Raw genomic sequence first — 14629 nt, 5'->3', positions numbered from 1 at the left:
TGTAATTGTCATATCTTATACCTTCTCAATATTTTCCAAATACTTCACCCTATACTGTCCTGTTATTTTCTTTCCTAGCACTGTTAATGATGAATGTGTTCCATCTGATGACATGTCTAGTAAATTTTATTTTTCTCTGTTCAATTTTATTTAATAATTTTCTCTTGTCATTTCCCGCAATATCCACATTTCAGTGGCTTCAAGTCAGTATCTTTCCAATTTACATGGAGTCCAACTTTCACTTCTGTTGAGCAGTGTACTCCTTACAAATGATTTTCAAAGGAATTTTGTACAATTTGTGTTCATATGTTTACTGACTTAAATGTTTTTCTTAGTCATAAATGCCTGTTTTACTGATGCAATCTTCCTCTTCACTTCCATCAGCTTCTCTTGTGCTTTGTGATTGTACAACCAAGCTAACAGACTTGTTTCACCTGATAAATTCTGAAATCATCAATTTATATATTAGTTTTAATTTCTCCCTTGTCTTTCCATGCTACCAGTATTTTTATTTTTCATTTGTTAGCCTTCAATTTTCAGAGTTTATGAGTGTCTGATAGTACTTGCAGCATTCTTTTTCTGAGTCAGTAACTATTTACATATTTATTTATTCTCCATAGACAAATGCAAGGATTTGTTTTGGATTGTGGACGTATTTTACACTTTCTCTCATAAATTTGTGGGAAAAATTTCAAACAATAAAGATAAAAAATTAAAGCTAGATTATTGGTACATATAAAAGCATTTGTACAAATGAAAGTATTCTAATCTGTGGAAAGAAATTCCTTAATACTATGAAATGCATTGATTGGTAAGAAACTCCTTCAAGGCCTTCTCAAAGTGGTTTCGACTTGAGCTTTTTAAATTTTTCACATGTTGTTGTAAAATTTGATCTTCATGTAATAGGGGCTGTTGTCTTTCCAGATGACAATCATAGTCTCCTAGTATTGTAAATGTGCACATCCCTATTTAGACTATTGTACTGCTTTTACTTTAAAATTAGTTGTACAGTTTTATAAGCATATGCTGATGGTAGTGTTAGTAGATTCTTAAAATTGGAAACCCCTTTGTAAGACTCTTTATAACTGAGCTTGCAGATGATCCTTAGTGCGTTTCTTTACATGCTTGGGAGCAGCACACCTCCATACTTCAAATCCATATTTGAGGTATGGATACACCAAAGCTTATAATATAAAACTCATTTGCTTATATTTAAGAACTTGTGACATCGGCAGATCTGATAGAGTGTATCCTTTTTCTATTGGCTTTTATTCCCCTTGTCTTCATCTTCATTACCTGAATGAGTAATTCCCAGTTAACATTGTCAAAATCTTTTTCTGAGTCAACAATGTGAGATAAGTACTTCTTTTCATACCCACCTTCACACCAGAAGCATACACATTGTCAGAATTTCATCTCTTATTCATATGCCTTCTCTAAATCCAAATTTGCCTTTTTTTCAGTATACTTAGCTGCTTTTCCTTTTATTGCTCTTAACTATAGTAATGAATATTTTCCAGTCCTTAGATTACATTGATATTATTCTGTAATTGGTGCAGTCAGCTGCCTTTCGTATTTTAGGTATGGTAATCGTTCTGCATTGTGTCGAGTCTTCTGGCGTGATTCCTCTTACATAGCCATCATTTATTACTCTGAGTAACTGGTCTCTCATGTTCTTCAGCAACTCTACAGGAATGTGAACAACGCCGATTGCTTGCATTCTTTGAGTCTCCGAAGGGCATGTTCAGATTCGTGTCTCATGATAGGAGGATCTTATGTTTCTCTTTCACACTCATTGATGTCTTCAATTAGATTATTTTCATTCTGGAATTCCATATCATAGCACACTTCTTTCATGTTTTCTGTCCCAACAAACACATCTCTCACCACTGTCCATGACTGACATACACTCTTTATTTTTGAACTACTACAGATTTCATTCTAGGTTTGTACTAGAGGTATCTTATGTTCTTATAAATTTGTAGTCTTGTTTTATCTTTTTCCGATCTTCTTCTGTAACTTCTGCAATGCTTTTGGTATATTTTTCTTTTTTCTTCTCTACGTTTGGGCGTGGTGTGACTTTTAATTTTTATGTAGTCATCTGCACTGTTTTTCTTCCTGAGCGTATTCCTCTCCTGAATTAGGTTTAATATTTCTTCTGTCATCCAGTTTCCTTTCTCCTAAAGCCTCATTTTTTGCTTCAGTTATCCTCATCTTGATATTGTTCCACTGTATTGGCACAACAGTACCATTAGCTATTTTATTGATTCTTTTTTCAAAAGACATCTTTATTGCTTAGCCTTTCACTCCTTCTACTCTCCATTTCTTTTTGATAAATCTATTGGTTTGATCCCTCAAGTTTCCTCAGTGCAATTGATTAATAGTGTGTTTTGTCAAATTGTTTTTCCATTTTATGCGCTATATTTAGACAACTGACTCAGTCGTCTTGCTCAGGTGCAGTGAGTTGTACTGTTATGTCTACCAACTGCCAGGACACCAGCCAGTGTGCTTGGACTCCAAGCAATGAGAACACATAGCAGCAAAACTCACAGCACCTATGGAAGGTGGCTGGGCTCTTCATCAAAATACAGTGCATAAAATGGAAACAGCAACTCAGCAGAACACCTGGAAGCACACTAATGATAAATCTCGTGGTTCTTTTAAATCTAATATTGCACTTGGATAACACGTGTTTGATTGTTAGCTTTGTTATTTATAAGAAAACTAGAACTTATATGTTTCTGACAGAGATACTTTTCACCTTTTGATTTGATGCAGGTGATTGTTAATTATAATAGATTTGGTTTATGTCACTCTTTATTTGCTTTTTAGATGACTGCACTAATTCACGGTGTATGAAACTGATATGTAATTACTTCACAAATATTCAAAAATATGAAGAATGTTTACATAAATGAGTGACTAAAATTCATTCTCTGTTAAAATAACATCCACTTTGATTCCACACTAGTTTGTTATCATCTTGGACAGCATTATGGTATTTTGAGAATGTACCATAGTTTCATTTGAATGCATAACATAAATTGAAAAATCACTAAGGTCTGTGGTGTTTCTACATGTTTACTGTATTTTTCTTCTGTGATGTGTAGGTGGCTTATGCCTCAGTATGGAATGTTTCATGTAACATTGATTGTAAAGGTAATTTTAATTTTGCCATCCCTTTCTGTAGTATCCTCGTTGCCACTGTAGAATCTTGTACAGTAAGGAAGCAAGGGAGAGGATGATGTTATGGGTGGCTGTTTCACAACATAAATGCACATGAGGATTAATACGCTTCTTTATTTTCTTAACGTTAATAGAGTCCGTGTGATGTAGTGCAAGCTCAACAGTAATGGTCTTCTTGCAGACAATGTCGGATATATTGCTATTACAAACTTCAGTCACAAATCTGGTCGTGATTCACTGTCGTAGCCTCAGTGAGTCAGTGAGAATGTACTGACAGATGCCAAACCAGAGCGTGAGTTAGTGAGACAGTCCAGTCAGTGGCGGTGGCCTAAATACATACTGTCAAGAGGGCATTGGTGGCATGTTGCATGTCGGTGTGTCTCTGGCCTCTCTTGTGATAGGTGCGCTTGATCCAGTGCATGCTATCTATCTTTGTGCTATGGCTTTGCCAACCGGTGTGCTGGCTACTGCTTACACCAGCACATCCTCCCCCTTCCACCCACCTCTCTCCCACCCCAACCCCTCCCCCGAAATGCTGTACCGTAGTTGAGTAGGGAAGATGCAAGTGACAACAGGGAGGGAGGCAGGATGCTGGATGTAGAGATGAGCCGGGAGCCGTGACTGTGGAGGACGGCGTATTCCTGACCACCTGACCATACCCTGTAATCTGGCTTGCGAGGAACAGAAACATCCTCCAGAAAACTGCTGCCAGGCCACACGGTCAGGACCGAGGCCATGTCCTGGGGTGATGAAGGCGACTGCAGGTCCATGTCCATTGGACTAGCGAGTGGAGAAGGTGGGGGTGAGGCCACATAGTCCATCCAATTCTCCCGGGTTGCACTGGTGACACCAGCGGGTAGCTGTGAAGGCCACGCTGTCCCATGAGACCATGAATCTGGGGGAAGAAAAAGAGCAGAATCACGGGGCAAATGACATGCACGAAGTTGGTTCTGGTGACGGTGGTGCAAACCATCGTTACGTGCAATCGAGTATATAAAAGAGCCAATGCATTCCTGGATCACACCTCTTTCCCAGTGCCCATGGTTGCCATAAACACTGAAAACAACAAGATTGCGTGGTGCACAGCGATACTTGCAGACCATTGGTGGCGCTGGATGCTGTGATAGGTGTAGCAAGTGTTGCAGCGTCTGTGCAGAAGTTCCACCTTTGATGGTCCATCTTGTGGGCAGGAGCGACAGAAGGCGAGAAAGAATTGCAGTGCCTGTTCCTGTTTGTAGGTGGTGTGAAGCTTGGACATCAGTTGTTTAAAAGAGCGTATGAAGTGTTCTGCTTTTTCATTGGACTGGAGGTGCAACAGAGCACTTGTTAGTTGATGAATGCCACTTCCTTCGCAAAAATTTTCAAAATCACATGGAGTGAACTGTGGTCCATTGTCTGACACAAGTATTAGTGGCAAACCTTCTGTGCAAAATATTGACGGCAACACTATGTTATGTGGTAGAATTCAAAGGCATCACAAGCGGAAACTTGCTAAAAGAGTATACCAGTATGAGCCAACGAGTGTTCTAAAATGATCCTGCAAAGTCAGTGTGCACTCGTTGCCATGGCAATTGTGTCCTAGGCTAAGCTGAGAATGTCTGTGGTGGAGTGGATTGGTTTTCCAGGCTTTCACGACACTGTAATGTCATTTGTTCAATATCGGCGCCCATGCCCTGCCAAGAACAGTGCTGGTGTGCTAATTGTTTAGTGCAAACAATTCCCCAATATTGGTGGAGGAGCAGTCACCTTTTGCAATGCTTTGGGAATAAGCACAAGCAATTGCCCACCACCATTTTGAACTACAATCACACCTGTTGTACTGAAAGTTTATGCCAACACGCAACATATCGGCACACTACTGAGTTCTGAATACTGTTCAATAAATGAGGCCAAGATGTGCAAATGTAATGCAACAAAATCTTGAAAACCGGGTCTACTTTCGTGGCCTGTGCAATTTTTCTGTAGTGCAAGGGGAAAGATTCCAGAACTTCTGAGTCCTGGGCACCGATTCGGCAACACGATGTTGCAGGTGCGTCAAAATCAGAGTCTGAGTGAATTGGAACGTGAGAGAGGGCATCTGCATTGCCATGCTCTGTTGTACATCTCTACACAATATCATACTGATACTGCAGAAGCAACAAAGCCCAACATTGCAATTTTTGAGCAGTGCGTGTAGGAACCAGCTTTGGCAGATGAGACAAGGACTGCAAAGGCTTGTGATCTGTCACTGAAAAGAACTTGCGACCTTACAAATAGTGATGGAATTTGGTCACACCATACACAATAGCGAGAGCCTCTTTTCCTATTTGAAAGTAATTGCACTGAGTTTGAGTCAACAACTTTCAGGCAAAAGCAATGGATCTGTCTTGTGCAACAATTCTGTGTAAAAGCACAGCGCTCATTCTGTAGGAAGAAGTGTTGACTTGCAAAATGACTGGCTTGGCAGGCTAAAATGCACTATGTCACTGAGGAAGGCATTTTTGAGTTTCTGAAATGCATCATGACACTCTTTGGTCCACACAAAAGTCACATTTTTGCAATGCAAGTGATGCAGTGGAACTGTGATGTGAGCGGCATTCAGTATGAACCGAATGTAGTATGTCATGTTGCTTACTACTGACTGGAGTTCAGACACATTGCAAGGAGCAGCCAGGTCGCAGATTGCAAACAAATGAGATTGGAGTGGATACACACCCTGACTGTTTATCATGTGACCTAAGTACTGTAGTTCAATTTGGAAAATGTCACACATTTCGGGATGACACTTGAGTCATGCTTCTGCCAACACTTGAAAAAGAGTATGCAAATTGACAATGTCTGGTGTACAACCTGAGGTGACAATCTTGTCTGAGAAGTTTGAGTGAAATGGCACTTTTGCAGTCAGCTGTTCCAAGTAACGTTGGAAAATAGCGGGTGCAGAAGCATTGCTGAAGGGCAAAAGCAAATGTTTGAACAGTCCTAAGTGTGTATTTACAACAAACACTTTCTGTGATTCTTCATCCAATGGAATTCGCAAGTAGGCATCTCAGAAATCTGTCTTAGAAAAGTAATGCCCTGCACCAAGCCTGCCCATGAGTTCCTCAGGTAATGGATAGAGATAATGGATGGATAAGTGTCAACTACTGTCTGAGTGTTGACTATAGGCTTGAAGTCAATACAAACAAGGCTTAGGCAACAAAACGAGAGGACTTGCACATTGACTAGCTTGAATGGGAGCAATTATATGATTATCTTGCAATACTTACAATTCACTGTCTACATTGTCTCAGCAAGCAATTTGAACGGGGCGGGCCCGGAAAAAACTTAGTTTTTGCATTGACTTTCAGTGTTGCATGTGCTACAAAATTATTTGCTTTTAGCATTGCTTCTGAAAGTAGTTCAGGAAATTCTTCAAAGGCACTTTCTTATTGATTAAAAGCAGTCACTGAAAGTACATTGTCTTGAATGCTAAGTCCAAACATATCACAGTCATCTAAACCGAATATGTTCTCACTATCTCTTCATTTGAACACAGTAAAATTCACTGCACTAGTGTGAGATTTGTAAGTGGCAGGCATCACTGACCAAGCACTGGAACTGCCTGTTCATTGTAAGCTGTAAGGTGCTTGCTAGATTTTACATGGCACAATTAAGCAAAGTGACGGATGCACCTGTGTCTAACTGAAAGTTCACAAGATGGCCAGCAATTCATAATGAAACAAACAGTTTGTTAGAACCTTAATTGTACTGTTGACAGAAACTGTTATAGGTTTGGAAAACACAACATTCACTGCATGTACTCAAGTCTGTTGTGTCAAGGAATGGGCCAAATTGGTGTTTTTGTGCTGTTGCAAACAAACTGCTTGTACATGGCCTTTTGATTTCCACACATGTAAAGCATTGTGTTATGTGATGGGCAATCCTGTCTTTTATGGCGAGCAAAACATCTAGGGCAAAACTTCACTAAATTCACAGGCCTTTTAACATGTGTGTGTGGCTGTGCACAGACTCATTGTTGTGGCTCCTTGGGGCAGTCGCACGCAAGGGGTGACTCGATCCAACAAATCAGGGCCTGTTAAAACTATCATCTGCAATGGCACCCAATTCGTTTTGCTCTAAGATTTGCAATACTTGTGGAAGAGACGGTTTAGAGTACTTTAAGATCTGTTCCCGTATTGTACTATCTAGAACATTGAATGTTATTGCATCGCGTATCAAGAGATTACTGTAAACATTGCCACAACTACACTCAAATTTACACTTCCTAGTCATGCCAACTAATTCTATGTAGCACTAGCGATACGTCTGTTCTGGCTTTTTCTGAAAGCAAAAGAACTGATATCTAGTTGAAGATACTTGGACTTGCTGGTCATAGTGCATGGTTAATGCAGCAATTACTTGGTCATAGCTGAGTTTGTCAGGAGACACAATTGTGAATAGTTTTTGTATTAACCTGAACACTGGAGACCCCACAGTTGAAAGTAAGTGCTTTAACTTACAGTACCTTGAACATGATGAACTTGACAATGTGCTTGGAACTGAGTCAGATAATCGAGCCATTCCTCTTCTGTTGCGTTAAATTGCCGGAATGTTGGTGTGCTGGTTGGTGGCACTTGTTGGGCTGAGTGGCTGGTTGGCCTGTTGTGGTTGTGCGGCTGCCACAGCTTGTGCAGCCACTAGTTGTGATACCGTCATTAACAAGGCAGTGATCTGTTGGTTCTGAAACTGAGAAACTTGCGCTAGATCCATCACATTGGCTGTCCGCAGCTGAGGTGCGGGGGCAGGGGGTCAAGGGGGCGGGTAATTCATGGTTTACAGAAATACTTATAGCAAAAAGCAAACAAAGTGGCTCCCCTCTTGGTATACATGCAAGAACACAACAACAGATTAACAGAGATAAACACAATCAACCCTGTAAGGTAAAACACAAGAGAAACAAGCAAAATCTTCAGCTGAGTTGATTAATTTCAATCACCATTGAATTATCCCTGTTACCACTGTAGTGTCTTCGTTGTCACTGTAGAGTCTTGTACCATAAAGAACAGGGTGTATACGACCCCGGACAACCGGGAGATCCGGGAAAAACCCGGGAATTTTTTCATCCCCGAGAAAACCGGGAAAAAACCGGAAATTTTTTAGAATTCCGGGAATTTTTCATTGTTTTAGTTTTTAGTTACATTTTTGTAACTTTGACTACTAAGAACCAATATTCTTTAACAAAGAATATTACTGTATCTCGTTACTGCAGAAGAATATTGCAGCAATAAAACAAGAACAAGAGGGGAAAAAAAATGAAAATAAAACTTAAGTTGCAAAGGAAATTCACCATATGCAAGAACAAAACACAGTGCTCATACAAGTGTCTGCCAACAGCAAAATGTGTCAAAGCCTTTAGGAAGACTATGCAGTATTTCATAACAACAAATCGTCTCCGATGAACGTGACGTCACAACTATTTACAATAGATTCGTTTGAACGGTTGCGAGCGTGCTTATGCACATGTGCAGTTGAGTCGCATATGAGTAGTACCTTCTCCCGCTTCTGACTACAGAAGTGTGGCAGTTTGCAGTACAAGCAATTGCAGCAAGCAGCCGCGCGGGATTAACTGAGCGGTCTTGGGTGCTGCAGTCATGGACTGTGCGGCTGGTCCCGGCGGAGGTTCGAGTCCTCCCTCGGGCATGGGTGTGTGTGTTTGTCCTTAGGATAATTTAGGTTAAGTAGTGTGTAAGCTTAGGGACTGATGACCTTAGCAGTTAAGTCCAATAAGATTGCTGGTGCCCCTAACCTGGCATATTCACGTATGCGCAACAGGCCCAGAACTATGGGGCGGGGGCAGACCGGGATATATGCCCCTGGTGGCAGTTTCAGTGAGGGAGGGGGGGCACCAAATTCATATTATTGAGGAAAAAACCTTTTTTCACAAAGCGCCCAGCATCTAGAAATAAACTTTCCTGTAGACAAAAGGGGACGAGGTGTACGAGCTGAGCGAATAAAGCCGAAAGGGTGAATGACAAACGCTGTTTATGTGGTTGGGTTTGCAAATTATCAGCGTCGTTATAATTACTAGCAACTAAGATTACGTATTGTCTTCTCCGTGTATCCAAGAAAATGAAATTTTGACAAAACTCTTTTGGCCAGACTGCTACACTACTAAGGGCCAGTTATACAGTCCCTGCCTAGAAGCCGCTTAAGTTCTATTCTGGGAGTAGCGTGGAAAACGCGTTATATATACACGTAATAATGCCTAACCGGAGAACAAATGCGGGATAACTACTCCGTTTATTGTGGCAGGGTTACTGAAGTTAACCAGAGAATAAATTTTGACACTGACAGAAATAGTTACAGAATTAGTGGTGACAAGAAATTCCAAATTAGAATGAGGAAGGAGAAGATACGGAGACTCTCACAAATTACGGAAGAATATGACGATTCCAAATTTATATAAAAATTTCGTACTTCTACTTTTCGATCTCATGCTTCAGAAGCTAGAGAGCATGAATCAAATGTGAAACTATTTCCTAACATAAAACTTTTTGCTTGTAGTAGGCCTAATAGGCATTTGATATTGGTTTTTCGTGAATTATATTCTGCCGTGTTATAAAAATGACCATTTGTGCCAGAATAGTCTGGTTATTTGGTGTGTGTAACAATTGCTGCAATATTAGGCAGACCTGTTTCATTTTATCTAGCACACAGTGGCAAAATACACATAATTAGAATGAGAAACCACACCAGTCTTGGTTACTATTTGTACCAAAAGCTTTTGTGGTATTAGACAACGACATTTCGTTTGTTCATGCAGCAAAACATTGACGAACTTTGAAGAGGTAATATATTCTTTCCCAGAAAGGAAAGTATGCCATATAAAGCCGTGGCAAGATTAGCGAGAAAAAATGCTAGGACTTGAGGATTGAGGAAATGTGTACTGTCTTGCTTGTCTCTTGTTTTTACTCATTTTAAATATCCTATATTTAGTTTTATGTCACTCGAAACAGCAAGTTATTAGGTAATAGGCAGTAAAGACTGTAAATTTTCTGAAGAATGCTTGTTCTCCCGGTTACGAATAATCCCATCCACTATTAATTGCGAGATTTTTTTAAGAGGGGTAGGATGTCAAACCGGCCGACTGGGAGCAGGAGAGGCACCACAGGACATTTTAATTTCCACTGGCCTGAATATAGTTTGATGGCACCCATTACAAAATATTACATGTTTGAATTTCACAGAGCGAAATACAGAGACGTGCGATGGAAGAATGCTGTGTGAAGAGGCGTGGCACTGTACTTCGGCATACTTAAGATGAAATAAAATGTTTTACGATCCCTCGAACATATATGATTTATCTATCAGACTCATCAGAAAGATGTGCACTACAAAATGAAGATATTTTTGAAAAGTCGATTTTTAAAATTTTTTACATGCTACCTCTAACACTAGAGGAAGGGGGAACGTCACTATCTATTATTTCCCCGATTCGGAAATATCGTAGATCCGGACCTGATGTGCAGAGCAGTCTGAGTTGTTGTTTGGAGGTGGTAGTCTCCACGTGACCCGTGTTTACGTTAAGTGATTTTGCTGTTTCCTCTTCGTTTATTGCTCTCACGTCAAATGAAATCAAAACGGATTTCTGTGGCTGGGAGCTATCACATGAATTAAAATACATTCACATAATTATGAAAGGCTAAAATATTAGCTTCAGATTTTGTTTTGTTTCCACCTCTCTGACAGTAAAGCGTTGATTGTCTTGCAGAACAATGAAGTTATTTTTGTTGGTTTGTTAAAGAAATTTGACTTTTATTAATCTTTTCTGCTGAGACAGTCAGTTTATTTGAAACTAAGTGTTTAATTCCACACTATTGACTAGTTTCAACTATCGCGGGAAAATATTCTGAATGGTTGTTTGAAAAGCGTTACTTTCAAGTAAATTAAATTTCCTTTTACACAAGATGAACTTTGTGTGCGAATGTCCGATGAATTTCTTAAATTGGAGCGTTTGACTCTCATTCAAAATTCATATCTTTGAGGTGACCATTTAGAATATTTTCGAGAGCAGAAGATCAGACATTTATGTCGTTGTTAAAAATTTCACTGGCACATTTGCGTGTGCAAAAAAGATCAACATTATGTGTGAAAGCTTAGCATCTCTTGCAGCTTATTAATCTCAGAGGCCAATATTATATGTGAAAGCTTTTCTTTTCTTGTAGCAACACTATGTACATTAATTTAAACCATTACCTTTTCCTATTTGTGTGTTCGCACTACTAAACAGTGATGTTGCTATTGGCTGACTACATCATGTATCCTATGCTCTGAATATCCGCTGACATCGGCTGGCGAGATCACTTGACATGAGCTACGACTGGCTTACAAAAGAGCATCACAATCTCGATTTCAATCCTTTGGAAAGTAATATGTGGTGTTTGGCGGAATTCGAATTTATACTTTCGCAATACGAAAATATGCAGTGTACATGTTGCTGCACATCAGATATCTTTCCAAAACGTGTTTTTTCCCCTGACTTTCGTTTTCTAAAGTGCCGGGAAATTCTATGCAGGAGTATAGAACCACAAGCATTGAAAGGAATGATAAATTTTACAGTTTTGAGGAAAAGTATACTGTTACTTAAATGGAAAAAGTGTATTTTCATCCTGGAGGTCGTTTATTGTTAACCGGAAAATCCGGGAATTTTTTTTCCTCGTCCACGTATACACCCTGAAAGAAGCAAGGGAGAGGATGTTGCTAACGGTGGCTGGTATCCTCTTTCGCCAACACAAATGCACACATGGATTAATATACTTCTTTATTTACATGAACTGTATGCCGTATTTACTCGAATCTAAGCCACACCTGAAAAATGAGACTCGAAATAAAGGGAAAAAAAAATTCCCGAATCTAAGCTGCACCTGAAATTTGGGACTCGAAATTCAAGGGGAGAGAAAAGTTTTAGGCCGCACCTCCAAATCGAAACAAAGTTGGTCCATTGTAATATGAGACACAATTTAGGTCGAATGAATGACGATACAGCTACAGTAGTTTGGTTTCAGTCGTAAGCTTAGCAGTTAAGCTGTACCAGGTAGCCTTCAGGCGCTCCGTCCGTATTTATATGGGTACCCTTCCTCTCGTTTGAATTGATTGCTTATTTTGCTTTAATCTGATAAGTGTCGTTTTCTTTGTTATAGGTGTTTACGGCACTCTAAGCTGAAAATGCATTACTGTACTGTGTCATGCATTGTTTGTCGCATTCTGATAGTGCGCGTTTATGGCCTGTTGCCGCTCGCAACAAGGCTTGCTTTTGTGCGTCTCATTAGCGAAACAATGGCAAGAGACTGCTATTTGTTGTTACTTACACTGTTGCTTTCTTTGATAATGATCAGCAAGAAGCAAATAATATACTGCGTATGATAGAACATGTTCTGAACGAGAGTTAGGCGAAAAAAAATTCTGTTTGAAAATCTTTGCGGCCGCTTCTTTAGTACATCAAATTCTGCACAGAAATTAGAGTCATCTTAGATCTAAAAATCTAGGCAGTTGCTGTGCTCCATTTCTGACTGTATCACTATTAGACATAAGAATAATACGAATATAAACATGACACGATACGTATATTCTTCCGCATTTGCTGTTGTCTCACTCTAGCTTTGTGGTTTATTAGGCAGACAGGATTGAAATGAGATAGCAGCAAACAAGAAAGAATACATGGCAAAATGTTTATATTCGTATTCTTTCTTATGGTGAAGAGAATACTGTGTGTGATTCACATTTCATCAGGTTCCTATTAGCAACCATCTCTTCTCACAGGTAGAAAAAAATTTAGAACGTAGAGTTGGCCATATTGACAAACATCCCAAACAGTCTTGCCAGTCGGATTTTCGTAGTACATTGAAATTCTGCTACATTCGAAGATGAACAAAACGGAGTTTGTATTTACTTCGTTGGATAATGTATGAAAATGCGGTGGTCGAAACTCGGGGCAGAGAAAAAAAGGTCGTATTCCACCTTTTTTAAAAAAAAATATTTATTTACTGATGCAGAGGTTTTGGCGCCAGTATTTATCTTTGTGCCTTCAAAGCATGTCTGTGTAGCGCTACATATATTCGATGGCAGAAGTTAGTTGTGGCGGCACATTTTTCAGAACTTCCGCTTGCTTTGCACTCCATTCTAAGCCGTACGCGGTTTTTTGGATTACAAAAACCGGAAAATAAGTGCTGCTTAGATTCGAGTAAATACGGTACTTAATTTTAACAGAGTCCCTGTGTTGTGGTACAAGGTCATCTACAAAAGTCCTCTTGCAGGCAGTATCGGTAATCTTTTTATTAGAAACCTTAGTCACTAATCTGGTCACCGTGCACTTCCATAGCCTCAGTGAGTCAGTGAGAATATACTGACAGATGCCAGACTGGAGTGTGAGTTAGTGAAACAGTCCAGTCAGCAGGCAGCGGCCTTAATACTTGCTGTCGAGAGGGCATTGGCATTGCTTGTCCATTTGGACCAATCACCATGCAATTTGGTCCCCCCCCCCCTCTGCCACCCCCCTCCCCCTTAAACCAACCAACCAATCTTGTCCATGTTTCTCTGGCTTCTCTTGGCGATAAGTGCTTGATATAACGCAAACTGCATACTATCAATCTTCATGCTTCATCTTTGCTGACTGGTGTGCTGGTGACATCTTATGCCAGCACACTTTTAGTCAACATTCTTTGGATGTATTTTATAACAGATCAGTTCAAGACCACTCTATAAATTTGGCACAAAAGCTACATTTAAAACAATTTTGTACCCTCTTGCAGCAATGTTTTTTAATTGATACTGTACATCATTTCATCAGCAGTTTGTTTTTTGGGCTGACGCCACTCACAAAAATAAAGTTGAAATTTCTGCATGAACAACGTAATTTTTGCATGGCATTTCTAGCGTGTAATATGCAGTATTTCTGCATGAACAATGTAATTTTTGCATGGCATTTCTAGCGTGTAATATGCAGTATCTATAACCTGTGGTATACACGAAATAGAATGAACTCATGTTTGTCTTATTGCATAATTTTTTCTACGCAAAGTGACGTATGTAGACAAATTGTCAGGCTGATGTAAACTGTAATCTACTGATTGGAGGGCAGTTTTAATGGCCAAATGACTAGAAAAAAAAGGGCTACAAACATTTATTGAAAAAAATTACACTTTTAGCTGTGATGAAATGTATCCCTGCATAATAGAAAAAGTTTGTTTGCATAAATACACAATAAAATGTCCTGCAGCAAGCTGTGCAGTTGTCAGTGGATTTGAGATATGGTGCTGACAAATTAAATGTTGCTTGATATCTATGTACACCCATAAACTGTGCCATTGTTAACTATTCAGTTTTTGTGTTGTCAAACAGTTGATAATTGATTGATTGATGATGATACAAAATCAAATTCTCTGTTGTGTTATTTCAGAACAATTATTTTTAATTTGTTATATTTGTT

The 14629-nt window shown here is 39.5% G+C and overlaps 1 protein-coding gene across 1 annotated transcript in view; it reads left to right on the top strand.

Annotated features, from left to right (window-relative positions):
* Positions 1-14629, top strand: part of LOC126337005 (calcineurin-binding protein cabin-1-like) — a 237068-nt gene that overhangs the window by 140766 nt on the left and 81673 nt on the right. The gene's annotated exons all lie outside the window — the stretch shown is intronic.

The sequence above is a fragment of the Schistocerca gregaria genome, chromosome 1 (assembly GCF_023897955.1).
Source record: "Schistocerca gregaria isolate iqSchGreg1 chromosome 1, iqSchGreg1.2, whole genome shotgun sequence".
NCBI classification, from domain to species: Eukaryota; Metazoa; Arthropoda; class Insecta; order Orthoptera; family Acrididae; genus Schistocerca; species Schistocerca gregaria.
The sequence above is the reverse complement of the archived record's forward strand: the minus strand, read 5'-3'. Positions and strand labels throughout refer to the sequence as shown.